This window comes from Bombus pyrosoma, linkage group LG4 (assembly GCF_014825855.1).
Source record: "Bombus pyrosoma isolate SC7728 linkage group LG4, ASM1482585v1, whole genome shotgun sequence".
Lineage (NCBI taxonomy): Eukaryota > Metazoa > Arthropoda > Insecta > Hymenoptera > Apidae > Bombus > Bombus pyrosoma.
Window position 1 is genome coordinate 7874691 of NC_057773.1, and position 26625 is coordinate 7901315.

The 26625-nt window shown below is 36.8% G+C and overlaps 1 protein-coding gene and 1 long non-coding RNA gene across 4 annotated transcripts in view; one reads left to right on the plus strand and one right to left on the minus strand.

Moving 5' to 3' along the window:
• The window catches only part of LOC122567059 (mucin-17-like), a 381861-nt gene that overhangs the window by 157640 nt on the left and 197596 nt on the right, over positions 1–26625 (minus strand). The gene's annotated exons all lie outside the window — the stretch shown is intronic.
• Positions 4739–8004, plus strand: LOC122567063. The gene is made up of 4 exons (XR_006316686.1): positions 4739–4982; positions 5318–5418; positions 7259–7477; positions 7674–8004. It is a non-coding gene; the product is annotated as an uncharacterized LOC122567063 (long non-coding RNA).

Genomic DNA, 26625 nt, shown 5'->3' on the forward strand with positions numbered 1-26625 from the left:
CTATAAAACACGAGATGGCCGTGTGTATTTAATCAGTTTTGTATCTCGAAAAAATTCAAAAATGCTCTTATTGAAAATTTCACAAATGTTCTTTTATAGCTGACCGAGTAGTTTCTTTTATCACAATAATTTCCTCACTAGTCAAAGCAAATAAGCCACTAAAAAAAAACTATTTCTTCCCAATTTTATTTTATTCTCCTCATATGTGCTGCTCCAATTTTCCTAAACGTTCTTTAATCTTTTATTTATCACAACAACGTAACTAATACATGAAAACATATAAAAAAGAACTAAAAATACGTATAATCTTAATCATTTTAGAGAAAAATAATTTTCAAAAGCAATAAAAGTAACCATCCCATATTTGCTTCATAATACCATCGAACTTTCGAGCCATACATTACTGCATTCGTGGTTTCAACGTGAAAAATAATTAGGTATATACGTCACCCTATGAAGCATACCCCAGCAACTTAACAAATGATACGAACCTTGCATTAAAAGCTTGAAACTCGACGGGTATTAAGCTCCAGCGAGTGTAAATCGAATAATTAGCGATTTTACAGAGGAACACGGCGGCGCATGAATATTCATAAGGTAGGGCGAAATCACTTGCACGTCATCCGAATCAAAGGGGAACGAGGAACGATGCGAATGAAGCGGATCAAAAGATTGGAGAGAGAGTGTGTATACGCGCGGAACCAATAATTTCCCGTATCGATCGGTGTCGATCTCGGCCGATGCGGCGTGAAATCGAAAGGATCGCAACCGTAGCCGCGTGGTTAAATGAAAAGCGGCTACCGATGCCTGTTCGACTTGCCTGAATTACTGGCTGCTCGCGAGACGGAGCAGAGGGTCGATCGTTCCGAAAAACAGACCGTAAAGCATTAATTATGTGACTTCCGCACTGAAACTCGTGCTCATCGACCCTCGATATCGCGAATATGCACCGGGAATACCGCATAAATTTGTACCCCGGACGAAACGAGCGAGCACTACCCCGCCGATCGATCTCCCTTCTTGTACGCACCACGAATGATTCACGGAATTAATGTACAATTACGAGCTCTGCAACTCTTGTGCAGGTTGCAAGTGGTATGCGCTTAATTAAGACGTGCATGAAATGAACGCTGGATCGCCACAAATACATATGGTGTTCCTTCCGAGGAATTCTTTTTAATAAGCTTCGATGTAGTACATTAGTATAATAATACTCCTGGCTACCCGAAGGTTAATGAATTCGAATTTTAATTCGACTGTACGGTCAATTTGTGGGGTTACTTTGTTCTCCAAAGTAGGATTGCATTTTTTGCAATTGCGTTATTAAAGTATAAAAAGGAAATGGAAAAGACGCTTTTATTAATAAGGGCAGGTGAAACATATCTTCACGTACGTTCGGTAATCTGTCTCGCCGCGTAAGTAAAAGTACTCGTTGGAATTCGAAATATGGCTCGATATGTTTAAATTACATTCGGTCGAATATGATTAGCATTTCGCTTCAGAAGAGAAATGAATGTAATATGAAGATAATATCCGTTAATAGGTACTTTCAAGTTATTAGTTACGATAATATCGAAAAATTATAAATGATATTGTCTATTGATGAAACACACAGAAAAAGGATGACTCGCCTAAAAGTATGAAACGAAATAGCTGTAGCGAAATTTTGATTTTATATAGAAACTGATTCGTCGTTTGTACGCTATTGAAATTAGTCTTGGTTTCTCTACAAAGTATGAAAATACCAATTAAAATCTTCTTTAATATCCATAATTACCAAACTGCTGGTTTTTACGCGTCTATAACAATTTTCAACGTGCAAAAATGCATATGATATATTTAATTAGTGTAATAATTATTAGTTGTAATCCTTACTGCGTAAAGCAATTTTCTATCTAGGTTAAATTTCTTTAATTGTCTTTATACAAATTTGAATTTCCATAAATATTCACAGTCTAATAATTACCTTTTATTATGCATTCCCAGATATGTTTGATTTACGTTTACAGAACAAACTTTTATTTCCAGATTGTTATACGTCAAATAAAAAAAGAAACACGTCAACATATTTATGTATAAATTATTTTAACTTTAGCTATATAATAAAAACAATTTATATGCAAAGTCTCGTGAATATTAAGTTGTACGATAGGTTTGTAAAAAAAAAAGCTATATATGAAAACTTAAAATAGATTGTTAACGTAACTAAACATCGAGCGAAATTCATACATATTAACAAACTGTCTGAAAAATTTTTCTCATAAATATTTCTTTCATAAATATTCAATGGAAATATATTCAACTTGAACAACATTTTATTTCCAGCTAGCAGAAGCTTTTTCTTCAAGTCAGTGGCAGTTTTTCTCGCATAAAGATCTCAGCTGGATAGAAGTAACAAAGTTGGGCATTACGTCGTGCGTTATGGTGCTGTCAAGGTCGTTTCTATTCAACCCTTAATCAGACACATTGAATTTATCGCGCTACGTGAGAGAAGGGCACGGGCTGTTTTGGTTACTGTATAATTGCAGTGTAACGACGGTGTAATTGCCTCGGTTGCTAACAACGACGCCGTGCAACCTCATAAATAACAAAGAAATCCTTTACACGTCCCGGATAAACTCTGCATTACGGATAACTATACGTAATTAACCATTCTAAAGTTTGCAATGTGGACGAGAATATTTGCTACTTTTTAAGAGTTTGAAAATTTGGTTTAATTAAACCTTTGTATTTCAGTGGTGCTGTTGTAGCTACACCGACACACAAAAGTACTTAGCACGAAACAATTTTATGTCCATATTATACATATGTATGTATGTGTTGTGTAAAACATTTGACTGACGGCTATATTGGTATAATTTGAAACCGATTTGAAGATGTATGTAAAATTCAGCAGATATTTATTATACCATAAATTTAGTACAAAATTATTGTACAACATGAAATAGCTGTCTTGAGCATAGAATAAATGTTAAACATGGTATTATCGAGGTTTATTAATGTAACGAATGTTTAAATACTTCTGTAATTTCTGTAAACTTTGTCTGCAATAGAAACAGTACAACCATAATAACTGGGTCTCGTTGCACTGCTAATGAAATTTCAAAATGTTTCATATAACACACAATATACTCATAAAAGGGGGGTACAAGCAATGTTTAAATACCTTTTACCTTGCAACTATAAATCCGAGATAGAAAACGAAATTTTCATATTTAAGGAAAAATAATTCTCCATTAACGCGCTATAAATCCTCCAGTTTTCTCAGTCTTCGTAAAATTATACGGTAAGCAAAGAGTACGCGGTTCCCACGTGAGGAAGTAGTAAAGTAAGTAAGTAAAGTTTATTTCGTATGTCGCGCTGGAGTAAACGAGAGAACGAAGCGTACAAAATAAAGAAAAAAATACAAAAAATAAGAAAGAAAAGAAAAAAGAAAGAGGGAGAAAGGAGGGTCTTGAGTTTGCGTTGTTGCCCGATTCGATCGGCGTGCGTGTGACCGGTGATAAGTTAATGCCGCGATTGCCGTACGTGAAAAGAGTGAAAGGGTCGGTGTGCAATAACGGGGGAAGTTTGGTCGCGATACGAGGCAGACGAAGGAAAAGGAGAAGAAAGAGGCAGGGGAGAAAAAAAGGAAGGAGAAGTACCGGTGCAGTTGCACTCATTTACTTTCCCTGCCAGCGTGAGTCACACATGAAAGAGCCTAATCTCACGCGATCGTGTCGTGTCCGGTGACCCCTGATCTCCTCGCGAATCCCTGTGCAAGCCCCTGTCAACCACCCCCTCGTCGCTCGGTGCACAGTTCTTTTCGTTACACGCATTTAAATGACGCTGCTTTACATTTTTTTCTTCCCGAATATTATGGTTTTATTCCGGCGTTATCGTCGGTGCCGATCTTCTCCTGAGCCGACAACCCGCGCTCATTTATTTTCGACCACCACCTTTCCTCCCTTTCTCCGTTTCTCTGTCCCTCTCACAGTTTCTGTCGTGTCTACCTGCCTGTTTAATTATTTCTTCGCACGGCTTAATGGATAAACATGTTCACCACGTTATTACACCTATGTTAAATCATTGGCTGGTGTTGTAAAGGCTCTTAAAGCGTGGGCGTTGTTCAGGCTCCTACGTAACTGGTAGAGAGCTAGTTATTTTCGCAAGCAAAAGAAGTTTGTCGATACTAATATGCTAGAAATATGTCGATTAGTATACTCGAAGTTTCAAAGGTATATAAATAAAGATTACGGGAGACGAACGCGATAAGCCACGTTCTCCTTTCTTTCCTGCAGAGGGGTAGTTCTCAAACACGATATATCGCCAATTAGACCCGCGTTTCTAAATTATTTAATTTTCCGACTAAAGTGATGATATCTACTTTTTAAATCAAAAGATCAATAAACATGTACATACTTAATATGTTTTTCTTCTATCGATCGTCAGATAAGAGTCTATGCAAATTTAGAGTCTATGCAAATTTAGAGTCTATGCAAATTCAATTTCAACGATCTATTCCAAAATTCAAACGCTCGTCTCTTCAGCCTCCTTCTCGTCGTCACCAGCGTTATCGGTTGATATGTAGCCGGTCGTCAATGAAGCGGTATAACGCGATCAATTACACCAATTCTGGCGTTAACTGCGGTTCGAGGCTGTTGGTCGCTGGGTCGAGACGTCTGATCGTTGGTATATGCGGCTAAAGTCCCGATCAAATAATTCGACGCATACAGTCGGTGAAGATAGTGCAAAATTAAATGGTTTATTGGCGGGTATCGAGCCGTGACGCGGACTCGAACAGCCGAGCTGAGAGCGACTGCAGGAAGACTATAGGAAAGGCTCATTAGCCGCAGACAGTTGACAGGACAAAGCTGGATTGTTCTTTCCCCTCTTCTCAGCCTCAATGTAGATCCCCGTATCACCCTTTAGTCCGCCATCATCCGTCGTCCACGAATTAAGCATCTTGCTTCTCGGGCTCGTCAACCGGCAATCCAAATCAGGTAAGAGACATTGTCATCATCGTTCGCTACCCATGTTCTTCGTATGCCTTTCTCTTCTTCTCGTTGGTATCACAGCTCACATCACTAATCACGGCCTGGCCATTCACTCTCGTTTCTCTCTCGCACTCTTCCATCCTATGCCATCGGTGCGACACCAAGGCAGCCTTTCACGTACAAAAATAGCAGCGGCTTTGTTCCGTGCTCGCACGACCTTTTTCTGTTTCTCCTTGTTCGCTCTCGTGTGCTCGTCGTCGTTGCTTGTTCTTGTTTTTCGATTCTCTTACGTTCATCCCTTTTTCCGACCAGACGATCCTTTCAATGCGACCTCTTTATAGGCGATACGATAAATGCTCTCTATCGCGCGCTCCGAAGCGTCACCGACTGCCGAACGTCGGATGGACGAACGCAGGGAAGAGTAATTCGATTTCTTTTAATGGTGAGTAAGATCCGTGTAATCAGAGCCATTTGTATCGAAGAGGTTCATCGTAGGGGTTTTCAAGATCTTGAAAATCAGTTTGACATGTTCAAGCCAGCTGCGATACTGTGTCGCCTGTATTAAGCCGTTGAGCTTTCGTTGAACATTCTATTCAGGTGATCAAAAATGTTTCCACCGAGTATAAAGCAAACGATAAGCGAAAATTGTTTCGAAAAGATAACGCGAAGCGTGACAGTAAAATTTCGACAATACTCTTATTTCTTTAAAAAGAAAACAGAGTGAATTACTAGAAATGTAACAAAGAAATATCAACAATCAATTGGACGTTGGAATGTATATGAACAAAAATCAGTTTTAGAGAATTTCTGAACTTTTTATTCGTATGACATTGAAAGAAAAAATGTTTAAATAAGACGAGACAAATTTGACGACAAATTGCAGGGGAAAAGAGAGGATCGTAGAAATTTACATCTCATTAGAATTCGCACAAATCGATTGATTCCTTTCGATGTACTTATACGCCGTTCATTTCGTCATTTCAAAGAGCTCACGTACTATATCGCGATTAAAATGTAAATCCACGCGCCGACACCGGTCAGTCGATAAAGCGTCGTGATTTGCATTGTCGATAAGCGTAAATGAACAATCCCGATCGTTTCCGATTCAGTTAAAAAATTGTTTCGCATAATTAGCACGCGATTCGGCCGAACGCTATCTGCCCGACTTCTCGGTTAATACAAGCCCGGCATTAGCATGCGCTCATTACGCATTAAAATCAGTCGCTATCGCGTTGTGATTGAATTTCACAGGTCCGACGTGAGCGAGTTTATTAACAGACATGCATGCACGATCCATCGCTACCATTAAATGCAGTGTGTTGACACTAGACGTTCGAATGTAGTTATTTTTATTCAGTCGCGCTTTCCTCTTTGTTGCTTTATTCTTAATTTTAGGATACTGATCAGCAATAATGTTTATTAAAAACACGTGCACAAGAAATCGTATGCAATTGACAGAATTAGCCATTAACAGAATTCTAAGTAGAATAAGGTTTTCAGAATTATAATATTAAATACATTTCTGAGAAATATCTACACAGTTCCGCACCAGTCGAACGTTGGCCCCGTTCAAACGTTCTTTCCGGGAACAATTCATTTTCGAGAAACAACCGCCGTTTGAGATCGACGTAAGCGCTTTATTTGTCTCCCGTTCGGTGTCCTCGAAAGAGGATCGAGGCGGATCTGTCACGCTGAAGCGTGACAAAACGACCAGTGCCGGGAATCGGTCGCGGTTTCAGACGTGATGAATATACAAGCGGAGACAGCTTTCACGGCTATGGAATGTCGAACGTGGGTTAAAAAAATGTGTTGGGCTATTTCCGAACATTCGTCGATTGTTTTTTTTTTTATCTGTCGTTAACAATCGATATCACGTTGCTTTCTATTACGCATTGTAATTTGTCAGTTTTACTTTTATTCGACGAACCTAATTAATTAAGTTCAGCGTTTGTCACTTGACGTTTACATAACTGACACTTTTCATATTATCGATAATTTCTTTTCTCGCTTGTGGACATTTGTCGGTTTGTTAATATGAAACATTTTAACGTTGGAGATACCAAAGTTGTGAAAGTGAGCGATTTCAAATTCCTTCTCTTTATGTAAGAACATAATATTTATTATCGTGCAAGAATATATAAGAAGAGACAGAGAGAGAATATATAGATTATTTATGCAGATTCTACTTAAAACTTAAGCATATGCTAGTTCTATTTTTACCTAGCACAGATGACTTTCTGCCTAGATATTAAAAGATGTAAACAAATCAATCAAATTCGTAGACGTGTCCGAACTACGAGATAGAAAGTGAGCTCAGTGACAAATAATATCTATGGAAAATAACTGTCAGAGAGAAATATGAACACCGTGTTGACTCAGAATTAACGGATGACTAATTATCTGACAAAAGGTCGGAGAACTTGATGCTGTATTTCAAATATTCTTTGATGAAATGAGAATAAATTTGAGGACCTACTTTTGAATATAAAAGTAGCCTAACGGTATGAAACATAATTTATATTAGCATTTTTGATTAATAATACCGTTATTGATATAAAACTAGATATCGTAGTATAATATAAATAATACAGTATAAATCATAATAATACAGCAACTATTTTACTATTTTCCATTTTTTGCATGTTACCAATAGACAATTCAGGAATAATAGCGTAATTTATCAATAATCTTTTTCAGATAAATAACTTTTAATTTTTATGTATCATAACACTCATCCCGGAATATATAGATGTATCCCATCGTAAGGACGATTTCACTTTTGCAACAAGAAAGAGAAGATGTTTCCTGTGACATCGCATATGCCAGGTAGCGGAATCCATTGTGCCACTTGTTGCAGTTTCGAAATAACTTTCTTCTCACAGAGCACAGCGACATAATTCAATTTACCTATAATAAATTGTATTTCAAAATATACAATTAAGAAAAGAATTGTAACGCTATCTGTCAGCGATTAATTTATATTTCAATGTATAACATATCGAAGTGATTTCGCTTTTAACTCGTGTTAAAGTTTATATTCAGTCATGGTGGAACGTTAATATAGATCATATTAATAACCTTCCACACGTTGAACCATGCATACATTAATAAAATTTGCGCAAATATATGCCAGCTGTGACTGCGACGATTAAATCGCCAACATTATTTATCGAACAGGTTTCCTACGATTAATTACATTAAACCGGACTTACAGGATTAAAATCCGCTTAATATATATGATTCATTGTATTTTGTTCGTTATGCAATTTAAAAAAAATTTAAGATGTTTATCCAGTAAATGTTTGTCATTATGTTCCATTCTAGGTAAACTTTTTAACCAAGAAGCGAACGTTATACAAAGGTAGATCATTTGAAGTTTTATTAGAAGCTTGTTAAAGTATCAAAGAATCAATTAAAAAATGAAAAAATTCGAACGTTCTTTAATTAACTACATAACATTCTTCTTTGCAATTAAACATCACATTCGTTACATTTGCAGAACATTTCAATCCTAACAAGACATATGCGATGAATTTAAAAAAGAAAACTCAACTAAAACACATACAAATGACTAAGTAACGACGAACAAAAAGCTGAAAAAAGCTCGACGTAGATCGAAATTAATGGAAAGCGAACACGAGGCAGAAGAACGATCTACAATTCGTTTTCGTCCACATGTGTCAGGTCGGGCCAAAACGCAACCCCGCCGTTACGGCGTCTCGGCTGATTTATCGAAATTTCACGTCGAATTGGCTCGCACGGGGATCAACCAACAGTGAATCGGAGGACAGACCGAAAAGAACGTGGCTGTTAGTCGGCCGGCTCATAATTTGTTCACGGTTATTTTTAGGCGAGTCTCAATCTCGTCGTGTCGACACGAATGAGAGTGACTCCTCGGCGCCAGTGGTACTGTCAGTCGTAACAGTGACAACGAGACCGACCGTTCGATGCTGGAACGAAAATAAATCCCTGGATGGGCTACGAAGGCTCGCAAGAGCCACGGATCCTCGTGGAATTTCGGGACACGTGTGCAAACACTGCGGCAAAGCTCGTTATTGTTCGCCAGCTAGAATTCCCGCGGTTTTATTCATCGACGATTTCACGAACAACGCTGCCTTTATCCAGTTCTGGATTTCCCGTCAACGAACGCTTAAAACGATTTCTGCGAATGGCCACGGTTTACGTGGAATTGTACTGCTATATCCAGGATAGAAATTCTAAATTAATAGAATACGAAGAAATTTTTATACACTTAAATTTACGATCTGCGAAAGTTATCATTGTCATAAATTTAACCTTGCGATTCGGAAGTTACGATTTTTGTAGATTTAACTTTACGATTTGGATAGAATCTTCGTTGTTTGAATTCCAATTCTTCGATACAAAAGGTGTACAGAGATAACAAATGACACATTGATGATACGATGATGTACAAACGATACTTCCAAAGCTAAAAAACGATAAATAATCATAAAAATCCCAAAACTGTATAACGTTGAACGTATACTACTTCCAAGCATTTATGGTATCCAAAAAGTTAGGAAAAAACGATATACATATAACAACAAATACGTATAAACAAATAAGTAATTCATAGCATCTGAACATATTAGAAATTGACAAGGAAACAGAATTGAGATTAGTAAATAATTAAAAAAATATTATATCTGTATTACATCTTATTATTTGCCATACGCATTACGTTATTTATGATATGCATTGCTATACTCGATCGTTGCATCGTTACCTTATAATCTATTTATAACAATAATCGACACAGATTTGTTTCCCGCGATATGACTTTCTCTTTTCGTAAATAGATAAAAGCCTGATTATAAAAAGTAACTTTCATATTATTTTCAGAGAAACTAATACAATTAATTACAATTGAATAGAATCAATTAAATAAAGAAACTTAGATCGCCAGCGATCCTCGTAATTAAATAAAGAATTCAGGTTAATAATAATTGCTACTGTCTACATATATATATCTAATATCTGAAATGATTATTATCTATGGTAGTTAGCAAATTAATTTTCATACCAGCTGTAGGATCAGTAAGCTGGAAATCATGAATCGCAATTCAATACGGCTCATTACATATATGGTTACGAGTACCGATAATTATTAATTATAATATTGGTAATTAATCTAACGCTCGTAATTATCGAATTATTTAAGCATTTCACAAAACCCAACATACAGACATACGTAGAATTAGCTTACACACATCACTTACGTTGTATTTTATTAATTCTAAAAATTAAATAGAAATTATCATTATCGGACTACCTTCGTTCAGTTTTCTTTTTAAGTAACAATTCCTACAAGCCAGTTTGATCTAAAATTCAACCTGTTCTTTAGATACAGTTTTAGAACCCTATAATTTAATCTGTTAAAAGTTTGATACTGGTCGAAAATAATCTTTCACTGCTTCGAACAAATCCAGGTTCCTTCCCCCCAAAAAAAAATGTTAACCTCATTGAGATGTCGTAATACCAATTCCATTATTTCTATGCTATTTGATTATCTAAATCGCAACATAAGCATTGCCTATGATTTGCACATAACATCGACATACTTGTTACGAATTTCCATTTTTACCGAATTAAATTACAATAGATCCACGCTAAGTCGCGTGCAGCAGCACAATAAACGCAGCTCCTCGTAGATATTTTCTATTTCCAGGCAGAATGCTGTACAATATTTCGAACAAGACTATGACACAATGGCGTATTCAGATAATAGGGACACATTTATAATAGAAACTTGCAGCTGTATTATCTGATTTTCAACAATGACATGTTTTCCTACCCTTCGTCCGCTTCACGCTCGTAAAACGCAAACAAGTGTAAACGACGCGACACGCAGAGAGCGCGCGGTTCGAAACTCTCATCGAACGAGAGACCAGTAGAACGTATCGCGTGATAACGCTTTAACCATGCTATTTCGCGTAACGCCGACAAATTTCACGCGAACGCGTCCCGATAATCTTATCTGCGCGACACCAGATACGAGACGTGTCCCACGACGAGTAGATTCCGTTAAATTACAAGAGCCCCAAAAGAAGCTACGTCTTGGGCAGAAATAGACACGATATCGGCGGCGTTCGAAGCAAAAACGGGGGAAGAACAAGAAAATACCACGCTACCAAATGGAGAACCCTTGGAAGAGGGTCTGTCACGTGGCGCAAAAAAAGGCCAACTGTTTCTTTCAAGATGAATCGTTCGGGGACACTTGTCGAGTGGAATGTCTTCTCCCGTGAGATTAAACCTTGCGTCACGCTTCTCCTGTTCCGTCACCGCCTCGTCCGAAATAAAGGACGGGAAGCTCGTCCCAGCTGTGATAATGGTCCAGCGGATCTCGTCGATAAATCTCATTGTATCAAGGCTTGCTGCTGCTGCTGCTGTTGCCGTTTCTGTCGTCAGACTGAACTTTCCTTAGCCTTCCTGCTATACCTGTCTCTACTCTCGATACGTGCCTCAAGTTATAGTTTCAGTTGACTTAAGTTGTTGCACATGTGCGACTGTCTCATCCCTATGATATGAACGGATTCACTGTTTCACGTAATCTAGTTGTAAATTGTAACAATCAACGACCACTTTGTAGCTACGTGTACTATTATTTCTCGCGGTAATATTAAACAAATATTCAAGCACTGAAGATATGTTATAAACGTTGCGGACATTATAACAATAATCTGAACAGTATTCCACCTAGAATATCGATACATTGAGATTTCGTCGATTGAAAAATGAGAAAGTTATTCAGCTATTGAGCCTTCTGTAGCAATAAAGACAAGCAATTTAACAAATAAAAAGCACCATTTATACAACAACCAATAAGCCCTTTTAGGCATTTAGTAAGCAAATATTACCATGTCTCAATAAACACAACGCACGAAGTTTACATGCAAACTGCATACACTGTCGTAGGTATTCTGTATTAATTAACTCTGCCAATTTCTAGATCAAAGCTTTATCAAAGATGGGAACAAAATCTGTTTTCGATATTAACTGTTTCGAACAATATTCTGGTTAATTAATTGCACAATAGAATTACATTTCGCCACTGAAGTAGAAACAGAGAAAAAGGAAAGAAATATCATACGAAACTGATGAAAATACAATCTCACCGAGGAAAACTAATATCTATATTCGCAGACCCAACAAAACAGGAAGATAACCGGCAAATCTATATTGTACGTATGTGTTTTATGCACACAAAGAATCTGCCCCATGTGGACAGGGACGAGAAATTCTTTTTCACGAGCACTCTCCGATTTCTTTAGGTGAAACTTTCAGTATGTGGAGACCATCCCAAGGGCTCTGTAAAGATAGAAACTTCACTCCTTCTCCCTAAACAATTGATACACCGGAAGGGAAATTGCCCCCTTTTAAACTTTCTTTCGATACGATTGACCGTGTCGATGATACGACGTGAAAAACTGCCGTGACCCACGAGTATCCTCGATATAACAGAAAGAAAAAGAGGGGAGAAAAGGGCAAACGCGTGAATAAATTTGCAAGGGACGCTCGGCCGAAATATTACAATATTAAATATCTATATTTCACGAAAGACGCTCGATTTCGCGATAGAATTAATTGTTCAGCACTTTACGTTTACGTAAAACGGATCAGTGAAATTGGGTGGATACTTTACAGGTAGGTTTATGCAAATTCCTCCGACATAGAAATGTCAAAGCACACCGAATTCGATAATTATCGCGAAATTAATTGAGTTTCTCTTACATATATACATCGCAACAAGATACATTATGATAATTGTTTCCTCTGTTAATTGTAGAATGCAATTTCACGTTAGGATATAGAAACGCCGTATCGAACGAAGAAAACATCACCGAATTAAATTTTACGAATTAAATTGTGCACATTTAGCAAGTATATTCGCAGTAAATATAATGACAAAATTTGGACACTGATAGATACGTAAATAGTAAGCGTGGAAGATGGTTTTATTTTTCGATTTCGTTTAATTTTTTTAATAATCTGCGTTAATCGTAATCCTGACAATATTACCGATTTAGTTCCTAATGATAACATTAATAAACGGAAAATATCAACAATAGATTTATATAGTCATCGATGTATTTCTGTATTCTGTTTCAAATGACATTTGACGCGTATACAATAGAATAAATATCAGAAAATTCAACTAACCATTTGAATCGTTTCAATCACGCTACAACGAAACAAAGCGCCATTATAATGGATTTATACAGACAATACAACAATAAATAGCATATAATGCAATGACGTTTTCGCACAAACTACGTATACAAATTTTTAGTATTTTTCATCGTATTTTATTGAGATTATATAATTTGGAAAATAAAGGAAGTTTTACGTACGAAATAATTCATTTTAATTAATTATTAAAAATCTCTCTTGTCTCGATGTTTCGGCACAGAAATAATGTCTAAAATTATCATTGTTTTCTCTTTGCAGTGTATTCATTTCGAAATAAATGGTTTCGTTATCAATCATACAACAACCTTGATTATGTTCAAATTTACGCGATCGTGTCTTTAGATTAACGTAATTTCACTGGTAGAGAACTTTTTTGTTTATAATTTCACTGAAACCATAAATGTAAATATTTTTGTAATCATATCATCGGTGATAAATTTGAAAACTTACACGTATCGTACTTTAAACATTGAACAATATTAATGACTTTCATCGCATAAAATACAGAATACGAAAATAATGAATATCTTAAGATTATGTTACCTCCTCCACTTACATCGTTGCGGTTACTTACTACTCAAAGATACACAAATAATACACTGAAAGTTTAACACATTCACGGCTGATAATTTTAATGTTCTCTTCGAAGAGTTGACTCTTAAACGTCATGCTTTGCATCATTTGTTATCACTAATCCAGACGAATATAAAACTTATATTCAACACATATATTATTCTTGCGTGCAATTATAGTTTAATTATAAGGAGACGCGGTATTATATTATCGGCCAAAGTAAAATCATTTTTATAGAATTTCCTATTTTAATTGAATGCCGAATGAAATAACAAATAATTAGCGTCAATATTAATTTCAATCTTAAATGTTACAGGTATTTTACGTACATTTAATTGCAAAACGATATAGCCTGGGATTGCTCATAGAATTATTTTAAATAAAGACGATATATCGTTTAATTAAACGATCTTTTTTTTTTAATATTTTATTCAAACAGTACCCAAGCTTGTCTTCAATAAACGTTTTATAGCGATCAAAATTCGGCGTGTCACATTGCAAGTACGCGCTTGCGAGCGGATCTATTTGTGTTTTCAAAAATCCAACGAAACCCAGCCTAGTAGTATATAGTCGATGAAGTGTGAATCGTGGACCAACACGTCGACGCGAATTAATACGTTGAAAAGATAAAACCGGCTGGACAGGCGTCAATGACGAACGACCAGCGAACAAATTATCCTCGCTGGCTAGCCGGTTCAATTCGTTCTAAACGAAGCTTCCCGCAGCGCAAACAAACACGTTAACGTCCTTTAGACTCCAATTAAAGCGAATTGTTTAATTTCGCTGCGAATTTTTCTATTGCTTTTCCCTTGCGTTCATTCTCATGCTGTCATAAAACTATCACAATGATGGGTGACTGAAGATTCAAACAATACGAGTTCCATGATATACGATGAATGAGCTGCGAGATTGATCAGCAATGTGACAAGACATTTAGGAAATTTATACCGTGTAAATTATTCTTAGTTCGTTTAGATACGACTTATACAGATCTTCGCATTTAGAAATTGGTTTCTTGTGATCCTGGAACTTGTTTCGTCTTTCTATTTATAAATGTACGTTATAATCGTAATATATAATTATGGCAAATTACATACCATATGCGATTATGTTTGAAAATTCCTTTCTGTCTTCAAAAGATCAACGTTTGATACATAAGAGACAAGGCACAAGACAAGTTCAATATTTAATTGTATTGCAGAAGAAATCTACTCCAACAGAATTTCACGCTACATTCCAAAATTCTATCTTCCCTTCTACCTATCTAGTTAAAAGACCAACGTTCGATGCAGAGAAACATGCGGTAGAAATTCAATATTTTAATACAACGATCTCCATAAATCATAAAACTACTTTCCAACCTACCCGATTCGCGAAGGTCGCTAATCTCTTCATCCACCGACATTGAACGAACTTTGACTCGTAGCGTAAAGGAGACCTTCGCCAGAAGCAGTAGGCACTTTTTTTTTTATCAAAGGTTACACCTTCCACTTTCTAACGACTACTTGGAAATTGTCGGCCGAAACGCAGAAGGGGTCGTGTCTCGGCGCAAGAATGTTGTTAGCTAAGCTTTTCTTCGAAAAGAAAGGGGGAGGGAGGAAAAAAAGAAAGAAAAGGGAGAAAAAGTAACGCTATCACGATCGAAATAAAGTTCACGCGACAACGCCGTTATGTGTGTCGGGCACACAATGCGAAAGAACAGGGGTGAGTTATCGTGACGCATTGCCGGCTGCACCGAACGCACGTGGCCTGATGGTTGTTATCGGTCCTATCGGCCAGTGGCTGTATCAGTGCCGTCGGCACCGCTTATCGTCGCCGACGCCTGGCGTCGATCAGCAACCGTTATGAATTGTTTCCGCGCAAGTGACCGGCCAATCGCGACGTTACCCGACCAAACGAAAAACTAGTTCCCCTCTGCTCGTTTGCGAAGCACAAAATGCCGGAGACGGTAAATTGCTGGCCACTGAAACGCGAACAAACGATATAATGACAGGACGCGTTGTCTTGTCCATTGAACGCTCGAACTGTGAATCGCTGATACACAGAGCTGTATAAGCGTGCTTCATTTTTCGTTTCTTCTCTTTATTTCGTTGATCGTTCGAGACTATCAATCCGCAGATTTAACGATCAAAGATATTTGAATAACATTGGTTATACGTTGATAAGAACACGTTACAATGAATTAAAATAATATTATAATGTGTACTGGTAACTATGTGGATCTATTCGCAAAATTTGCTTCTTCTTTATATGTTTGATGATTTTACGTTAGATACATATGTATTTTGTATTTTATACTATTTTGCTACTTCCCATCTATGTTTACTTGTTTATTATACGTTATTAGACTGCAGATGTTTATGCATTTATGCTAGATATGGATGCGAGAAAATGCATGAGCACAAATGCAAAGTATATAAAATATTTCAAAGATAAGACATAATTTTATTCGCGTTTATTTTCTTTATCAGTGTCTGTAAAAATATGCGTTTACATAACGTCTGCAGTGTACCCATTACATTCTTCGCTATTTATATGCTCTTATATTTCTTCGTTTGTATGTATAAATCTGATGCATACAAGGTGTATGTATCTATCGATAAACACGCTGAAGAAATAAATAAAGAAGAGAAGAAACATGCTTTCTCTTGCTACCTGAACTATAAATCGAAAACATTGGACTATGATGATATATAGTACTGTTCAAAAGTTTTATTATATTTTATAAACAAAAAAAAAAAAACATAATATTACACGAAGATAAGATTTATTTTAATCAAAATAATGCTTCCACAGTGCGTGCAGAAACTTTTCCGAAGAATTGTATACGGTGTAAAACTTCTGCACGGTACTGTAATTCGCTCTCGATATCTTATTCCTCAACTATAGTGACAAAGCTCGCAATAGCCCGACAGCATTCGACAAATCCCTCGTACCTTCCAAACATTCGCGTTGCGTCGATTAATCTCGGCCGTGCATCTAGCGTTATTACACTTAATAGCCTTTATGGTCGTTAAAAAAAAAAAGCTACTTTACACGAAGCTGTCGACGAAATAGCGCGCGTGAACACGCCGGAAAGAAAAGAGGGTGGTTAGGTGGCAAAAGCGGAAGACAGCTGGCGCTGGTTCGTGTCGCGTGCGCCGCGGTAAGCGACAACAGCTCGCGTCGCTTGGCTAAGCACATTAGTCCCGACAACCGTAATTAAAACTGTTACGTGACAACATTGGTCAGGCCCAACGTTATCATACAGTTAGCATCGTCCCCTAATAACAATATATTTTTCCCCCAATGCCTCTGTGTCGCGTCTGCGGTTCGATTTATGGTACACGCGTCCCGTTGACAGACAACTATCGCGATCGGAATATCTTTAATGGTCACTAGGATTTCACTAAGGCGCCGAAATATGTCCGTTTAGAAAACAGCAACCGTGATGCAATACATACGTGCAGTGTAAAAGTGACACGACGATTTGATCGCATTGGAAATCGAACCCTCTCCGGCCTAACGATCCTTTTATTGCTCCTTTTACCGGTCTTTGTTGCTTTCAGTTTGAAGCTCAATTACTTTTGACAGCATTTCTTTCCTAGATGCTCTTGCAAAATAATTTACTAATCGATAGAACCAAGTGCAATATGGTGAAATAAGCGAACGTCGTACTTACTTTTCGGTTTAGTTGCAGGTGCGTCTGATTTCTGAACCATTTCCACGTTAATAGTAAACATGTTGATTTTTATTTTAATTCGGAGGATTTATAGGTGAGTACTGCAATGTAGAATTGAGAATGATGGAATACGCGATTTTGGCGCCGTTAGATGATTTAGTTTTGATTATAGTGAAATTTACCAGCTTTTTGGCACACTTATCCATTAATTCAATGTACGTGTGATACGAATGGTAACGATGCACTTAAATTCTTCGTTTGATGGCATCGATCCAATTGCTTATGAGAACGAGAGCGATATATACTTCGAAAAATAAGTTTGGGTTTGTTAAATTTTCTACAGGAAAAATTATTTTATGTAAATGGACTTTTATGAATATCGTATTATTGCTCATTGCAATATCTATATTTTAATGAAAAGTTAACAGGTGCATGAAGAAAAGCAACGAAAGCTATGTATGCGTTCATTTTAAAACAATTTTATACATTTGTTTTGCGTGATAGCTCACTAACCGCATAATTCACCGAATAATTATACAAATTAAATATAAGAGCGAGTAAATAAATAAATAAAACAATTGCAAAACGATTTAACATACCCCTAACAAGAATTACTACACTGAAAATATTGTTCCACTATAAATAATTTGAAGGTACACACATTTCGTGAAATAACATAATGCAAATATTCATATATCCACTTACAAAATTTCTCTCCGTTGTATTCGCAAGTATCGTAAACAAATTACACCCAGCAAAAATGGAACGATGAATAAGGAAAAATTAATTACGCCCAATTATACCGCGAAAGGTACAAAACTTTATCTTATTTGAATATAAAATATCGCAATTATACCAGCTTCCAGCATTCCACGCAATGTGTTATTTAAAGAGGCCATCACGCAGAATATCGTGTATTAATTATAGCGTATAAAATAAAACACCTAGTTTTATAATACATTATGAATAAATCAGTTCTCGTTAATAAAATCATATGGACACTTCGAACAGACATTACTTAAGTAAATCAATATCTTTTAGAGTAATCGCTTTAACCTTTCACTTAAAACAACTTTTTTTCCCCCTATCTTTACTTTATCTGTACCCATAAATTCAATAGTAATTGTACCGTAAAATACACAATTTCGAACAACTTAATGGATTTTTAATAACCGTATATACATATAGCCACAAATTGAGCTGAAATTATAATATCGTTCAGTAATTATCACATAACATTATACAAACACATAAAAAACGTTAACCGTGACTGTCAATAGTCATGAGTATCAGAGCAATATCTTTAATTTTCCACTTAATACGTTCCTTCGCTTGTCTTTAATTCACTCCTATCTACTTAAATAATTCGTAAGGTGTAGAAACTTGGCGCAGCTTAATGGATTTTTAATAAGTATTTACATACCTGCCTCTAACACACACGCGCGCTACTATAATGTACTTTTTTTACCGACATTCCCTTCGAGGCTTCAAGGTTAAAGAACCTTGACCACGACAATCTAAGATACCTGAAACCATTTCTATAGAAATCCATTATTGCTTCCAGACAGAAGCCAGACGAAAGCTAAAGCGGACGGAAACCACTTCTATTCTTGCGCTCTCTACACAAACATCGATCCACAGAGGGAAAGCAGGAATTTACGAATTAATCGCAAATCGTCTTCCCTTTCATTATACTCGCGCTATCGTCGACGACTCGCCAATAAGCGTATTATTTGCGATATCTCGCAGGGAAAGCTCGTGCATGCGGCAAAAGGTATAATAACTTTCTTGAATGGGAGAACGATACCCGATGGTGTGCACGTTTCGCACGTAGCCCCAGTGCCACGTAGACGTGGCGACGGCATGGCATGGCACACCGGACACCGACCATGATTCACGGCTCCTGGGCTTTGCACTCTGTGCATGCGCCACAAGCGTTAATGCCACATTAGCGGCGCACTTTTCCCGAAGTTAATGCACCAGCAAATTCGCATTTAAAGTATCCATTCACCGCGGCCGACGCCGTCCTCGGCTTCAATACTGTTTAACGACGTAATCTATGCGGTCGTTCGGCGGGAAAGAAATCCGTGACATTCGACAATTCACCTGTCGAGGAAATTGCCATGGAACGTTCCTTTAACCCCGGTGACTGGGAGGGGACGGGGGGAATGTAATATGATATATAATATATATGTATACGCGTGGTAAGATATGATATACCCTCGATGAATTTTTTGAATAATTTAAATTGTATACGTTAAATTCTTTGCTGTAATATCAAATTTATATTCTTGTGTTTAATATTTAATTCATTTATGTCGAATGCAAACAGGAATTATTCTTCGTTTTTAAATGAAACGATATTTTTGTCACTTCTATAATGAAATTCACATGTCTAGATCTATATTTACTAACTACAAAAATATTATTAAATCGGGAGAATAGCTTTTTTAATTCAGGTAAAGCCTATATTAACGGTGATAAAGAATGTAGAAAATTTGTAAGCTTTATAATATTAATTATCATCCGTACGCTTTTGTAACACGTAGAAACAACGTAACAATCGCGAATACGGTGGTATGACATACAAGCTGTTTGCTAACCGCGTAAAGTTTACTTTGCGATGCACGTTTCCAGCCACGTATGCTTCATTCTGGGCGAACGTATCTTATATAATACACCAGTACAATAATTAACGTGAGTGCATACGGAACATCATAGATACAATGTGGCATCTCGATTATCCGGACTAATTGGATGACGTGCAGCCCGAATGATCAAACGTTTGATTAATCAGTTCCGTAATCAAGATTTCAGCGCTCGCGCGCTGTTTGTTTTGTTATATAAATGAAAGATTACATCTCGACATTTGTATTGTTAATCGGGATAACTTTAGAAAAAATGTGCTATTATGAAACCCATTCAATGACAAAATTAACCTTTCAATGGTTAGCTCATTTGTCGAACGTGAGAAACGATTGAACATTTTGTCTGTACTTTGTGAGATATGATTAGATGTTAGGTATATACATTGCAGCATCGTGAATTGATCGATTAAATATCTCAGAGCGGATGCATTCGTAATTGCCTATATTCTGCGTTTAACATATTCATATAACCGTTGCATTTCAGATTTCTTTTTTACGTATCGTCAAGATATCTCGGATAAGTTACCAAGGACGGTGTATTGGAACAAGGATTAGGTATTATTTAAAATGAAGACGTTTCTAACGAGACAAGAGAGTACAATTTAAGGAACAGATACATGCACTTTAGTAGCAGTGAATGCATTAGCAGACAAACGTTTTCTACAAATTTATATCCAGTCAAATTAAATTACTGGAAGAATAAGATATTATTGTCCAAGCACTTTCAATTCATTCAAATTATTATAAAATTACTATAGAGTGTATCATATAAATTGAAAATTAAATAAGGAAAACTAAGTATTGCAAGAACAAACTTTATGTATTAACTTCCTTTACTCGCTTCTAAGTATTGTAATCTATCTTTTGTTAAAAAAAAACAATTAGATTTCAAAAATACATTCGTTGAATATACTGAACATTTACGATATGCAAATATATTATATGTATGTGTAAGTACGTACCACGCTTATTCTGTACTAGGTAATTGTAACGTTCCATTAGTAGACATACCTGTAACATGATATATTTATATATTATTTACAGTATATTGTAACACACACGTATATTGTAACATTATAAGCGACTCAAAATAAAGAAAGTAGCCACACACTTTTTAGTACATTCAACAATTATAATGAACTCTCAAAAAGGTCAAAGTTTCTCTTTGCTTTCCTTTCGCTATGTACAGCTATTTCATAGAATCTTTGCAGACGTGACTACTAAAAGGCTAAGGATTTTTATATGATTGGAACTCATCGTACTTGAATATATAAAATAAATATATATATATATAATATATGAAGTAAAATTTTCATTCAACGTGTAGATTGCAGATACACGTAAACATCCGCAGATGTATATACTTGATAATTTATACTATGCAGTAAAATGACTTTTCATAATTGCAGAATATGACTGCGAATGTAATGTAAACAATACACGCAAGTCTTCAGAAATTAATCACCTGCCGGAGGCGTACGTATTAGTACGTAGCTGCTTAATAATATATATTAAATTACCTTGATTAGCACTCGTATGTATTACACCATAATCATATAAAGTACCTAAATGTTTGTGAATGTAAATGTAAACGTGCATTTCTTGGATATTAGCAAGAACTACCTCGATCTTTATATGTATATCAAAAAGGCTTTCAGCCGTGCAGCTAAAAGGTTAATTACTCAAATACATGGAAAAATGTAGCATTATAAATTACTCTGCAACAGCTAATAGCATATAATTAGGGTTTATGGACTTAATCGTTAACATAATTTGAAGAAAAAGTCATTTTATCATCGCCGAGATATGAATTACACACATTGTAGCTTGTGGAAATATTTTGCTTTAAACACTAGGAATTCGCGATGAGATACAGGATAAGGTAATGATACCAAACTTTTGAATAGGTGCTGTATATCGATATTAAAGTCTCATTTACGCGACCACGTAGCTAACGTCCCACGTACACCTATAATTTCCAACAAAGTAACATGTTCCAACATCCGTACCGTAAATTTCAATATTCTTATGATCCCATGCTGCTTACCATTCCATTCAGCTTAGAAGAACAAAGCGTTGCTTTTTATCTGCAGAGAATATCCATTCATCGTTTGCACGTAAGATAAATGCTAACAAAGAGAGAGAGAGAGAGAGAGAGAGAGAGAGAGAGAGATATCCTGAACGTTTTAACGAACCGCGTTACAAACGAAGAATGACGAACGAGCAATGACCATGGGAATGTTATGCACGGCCACACGATGCGCCTCGTCCCAAATCGTTGTGTTCTCCTTGATCGATTAACGCGAAGCGAATTCGCGTCGTTAAAAGAACGAAATAACACAACAATAACGAGGCATGGGCAAGCGCGAGCAGAGTATGCTCGTTAGGAGGTAGATTTCGTTCCACCGATCTTAATGAACCTTGACAATGCATGGAAGCCATTCGTTCGCTCAATCGGGAGCACCGCGACGCTATTATCGTTTCGTCGAAGACGTTCCTCCGGCTTACGAATAAAAACGATCCAATGTGACGATTAATCCTACTGGCGGGGTTATCACTTGGAATACAATTGACGAAGGGCGAGAAGGAGAAGGGTAAGAGAGAGAGAGAGAGAGAGAGATTCAAGAAATTTTTAACGTGCCTACGTTAATAAGTATTAGATTGATTAAAATTAAGATAATGGAGGAAGAGCGAAAAATTAGAAAAATACGGTCGTTGAAAACTGCAGGAGGCTACTGTCATACTAATCCTCTAGAATGTTGTGATGATTAGGCAAAAGATCACAATTAATTGCGGTCTCTTTGTTTCGTTAAAAAATATAGCACAGTCTAAGCATACTTTGTATCCGTTTAGAAATTAATTTATTTGCAGTGTTAATTATTATGAATTCAAACTACGATATTTTATATTAAAATATATATCCTACAAGTGTTGGTTATATTTTAGTCTACAAAACTTAATTATTTCTGATATGATGATTATAACTTTCTTAAGAATTAAATAAATTTTTTTATCATTCTCTCTCAATGGTTCAATGATTAAAATTTATGTAAAAATGAAAGATGAACTTCCTTTGAATTTCCTGAACTTCATTACTAAATCATATTTCGTAATGCACCACATATCTTTTTAATACATTTTATCGGAAGTTACTTAGCTCTGATACCAGCAGTGTCCGTTTTAGCTATCCAACGCTCCTCCAACAGCGTTATGAAGAATTCAGGAAGCTCTTAACTCGTATTCCGACATAAATGCACCAAGCTATTCAAGACGTTACGTTCAATTCCGCTATGAAAAGAAGAAACAGCAATCGCACCCTCATTTAATTAACCCCTTCCAGAACTCCGAAGGGTGAAAAACCTTTACGGCAAAGAAGAAAAGGTAGAAAGGGGGAAAGTTTCAGTTTTATAACGCCGTTGTGCAACGATATAACCACCTACGTCTAACTCATCTACTTCTTTCTTATTCCAAATAGATATTTCCCACCCGTTCTATTCTGTTACATCTCTACAATCCAAGATGCTAACTAACATATGAGACGTAATGATGCAACATTCGAGTACGACTCGTTCGGTGAATTCCGGCGAAGGAGAAAAGAGCAAAAAGAGACAAGTACGATGAAAAGAAACGCTGTTGGTTCCACAGACGATGAGAAGAAACAGTGAGGGAGGGCAGTGATTGGAGAAACTCGGTCCGATGCACGACACATAATGAGATACCGCGGTAAGGAGAACGAGAAGCAACACCGTGCAATAATTTATCACGTAAAAGGTATCGCCTTTGGCGTCCGGTAAATGTTCGTCGATAGGTCACGCCTGTCCCAATGAGAGGCGAAAACCGTGGCGTAAGGCTGCGTTCGCATGCACATACACGGTACCCAAGCGAAATGGACCGGGGACACGTTAGGCATCGGGCCGATCGAACGTCTGGAGAGCCAGTATTTTTGCTCGTTACGAATTATGCGTCGATTGCGTTACCACAGGCCACTTTTGTGTTGCGTTTGAATTACACGGCCCGTGCATTACCCGTGGTCTGTTATTCACGTATAAACCCGTCCTCGCTTGTACCAGCAATATTCGACGTCGATAAACTCGCAGCAAGTTCGAGATAGGAGCCATGCATGCCGGTCCGGCACTGTGCCAAAGACTTTGCTTCCGACATGAGTGACTCTTCCTGCCGTTGATCGAGCGAATCGAAACGATAGGCCGGTTGGTTCGTGATGGGCATTTACGAGCCCGGCCTTTATGATCTTTATTCCAGTGATACGATGTTGCCAGCGCCCAGCCTTTCTACTAAATCCGATTTGTTTAATCCTATTTCCAGAGATGCACCGTGTAAATTGATAAAGTGGCCGTGATACACATTTCCTACTGACGAGTGACGTAAGACTTTTTCTAGAGTAGGAATAGTCGTGTGACATCTCGCTGGACTTATAGGTAGGTTAAATTTTCTATATTGTATGATATAGATTCGATGAGTAAGGAAGAGATTCGAATGCCACAATTTATATTCGAATAATTTCATTTATATCATAATTAATAAAATTAGTGAAAGATCAAGTTTCTTTTCTTTCTTCTCGTAAGGTATTCGCTATAGTTAGAACGGTTGGTTCCGAGACAAGTTCGGAAACCTTTCACCGAGAAATTATGTAATGCTAATCTCACAGTCGGAACATAATGCAAATACCGATACCGAAAGAGTCGCTTAATTAGACAGAAGTAAATTAAGTTTTGATAACGTTCCACAGCCACTAATTAGCTGAACTTGCGCAACAGGTTTGATCATCGAAAACCGATTTCCAGTTCAACGGTATTTCGTTCAAAAATGTGATAGTTGTTTCAGAAAACGAATAATGCGTATGCAAAAATTGCATGATGAAACGTTGACTTTAAATTGGTAGAATGACGTAATATAGCAGTAGCCTCGAAGTAACTTCAAAATCTTTTTAAATTTATATTAGGAAACAATATAGGTACAAATTGAAATAAAAAGAAATGGCACATTCTTCGATCGGATATTCAGGCAAAATTTATAGCACCATAATCAGATACATTGCCAATTGATAAGCGCACGCAACCTCTTCTCATCGCATGTTTTAAATTAATTCCGCCGTTGCTCCGGCTAACAAGGCAGCGCGGCATCTTCGATCAACCTCCGATTACATATTTTCTTCGCGACAAGCAACAAAACCGTGAATATTAATTATATTCTCAACGGGCAGGACATTGTTACGAATTTCGTGGTGGCTCGAGATTCTGGAAACTCATCGTCGTAAACTTCCGAATTCGTGATCGAACGAGGACGAAGATGAAAGTGAAGACAAGGACGAGGAATACGGTGGACGACAACGACGACGACGAAGAAGACGAAGGATTAAAAAAGAAAAAAAAGGAAGAGTTCGAAATCCCAATTACACGTTTGGTCCTGAAGCGAGTGGCCAAGAATCCCAAAGTTTTATCGGCAGAATGTGGCGAATCGCGAAGAGTCCGCGAGTTCGCTGAAAAAAAAAAAAGAAAATAAATAAAAAGAAGGTCGCAGAAGGCGCTGCAACGGCGAATTGCCGTGCCCCACCTGTATAATGACGGTGCTCTCCGTTCCTGAAGAGAGGAATGTCGTGCAATTACGGCTGGTGGCCCTCCGCTGCTGCTTGTACGTCGAATGACTTAAGCGGCATTTAGTGGTTTTCGGTGTCACAGCGTTGCTTCGAGGAAAAGAAAAAGAAGTTACACGAGATAGTAATCGCTGAACGACGAACAAATTGCTCCTTTCACGGCCTGTCTGATGGGATTACCTGATCTGCGAATAATCAGCATAGTTGCGGAAACCTTTAAACAGGCCGAAAGGAACAATGTCACTTTGACTTTCTATTCGGCAGATAATAGTTCCAGGTTCAAGATAACATATTTGATTGGATCGAAAAACAGCTTTCGAGATTCAGGAACAGTTTACAATTGCGGATGGCTAACCAAAGAAAGAATTTTTGAGCGTCGTAATGTTAACGTCGTAATTTTCAACAGACCGGAATTGTTTATCAGTCTATTGCATTGTATACAGTACAGAGTATAGAGTAATTGAATCATGAATTTACCCTTTGTTGCGTGCTTAGGGTAATATGTAATGCATCATAAACAAATATGAGTGGAAATAATCGGATTAAAGGAAATACTTCCTATTACAATTTCATATTATAAAAAAGTACGAATACGCGTGTGTAGATCTACAATTCAGATTCGATAACGATAAGAACGTGGTTATATGTAAATGTAAATGAGTAACATAATTTTATTAAAAAATTCATATTAATATGAGAATATTAAATTATGCTATACCGGAGTTGTTAATTAGTACGATATCTTAATCTTAAATTACAAAAGTATTTCAAAAAGTTAATTAAATAGTGAAACAGAACTAGTGTAACGAATCTTTTACAATTATTTCTGAAACACCACTTTTGAATATTCTTCCATTTTATTTGTACTTTACAAATAACGAATACAAACATAAAAAGATTTATTACTAAAAAAAAAAAAAAAAAAAAAAAAAAAAAAAAAAAAAA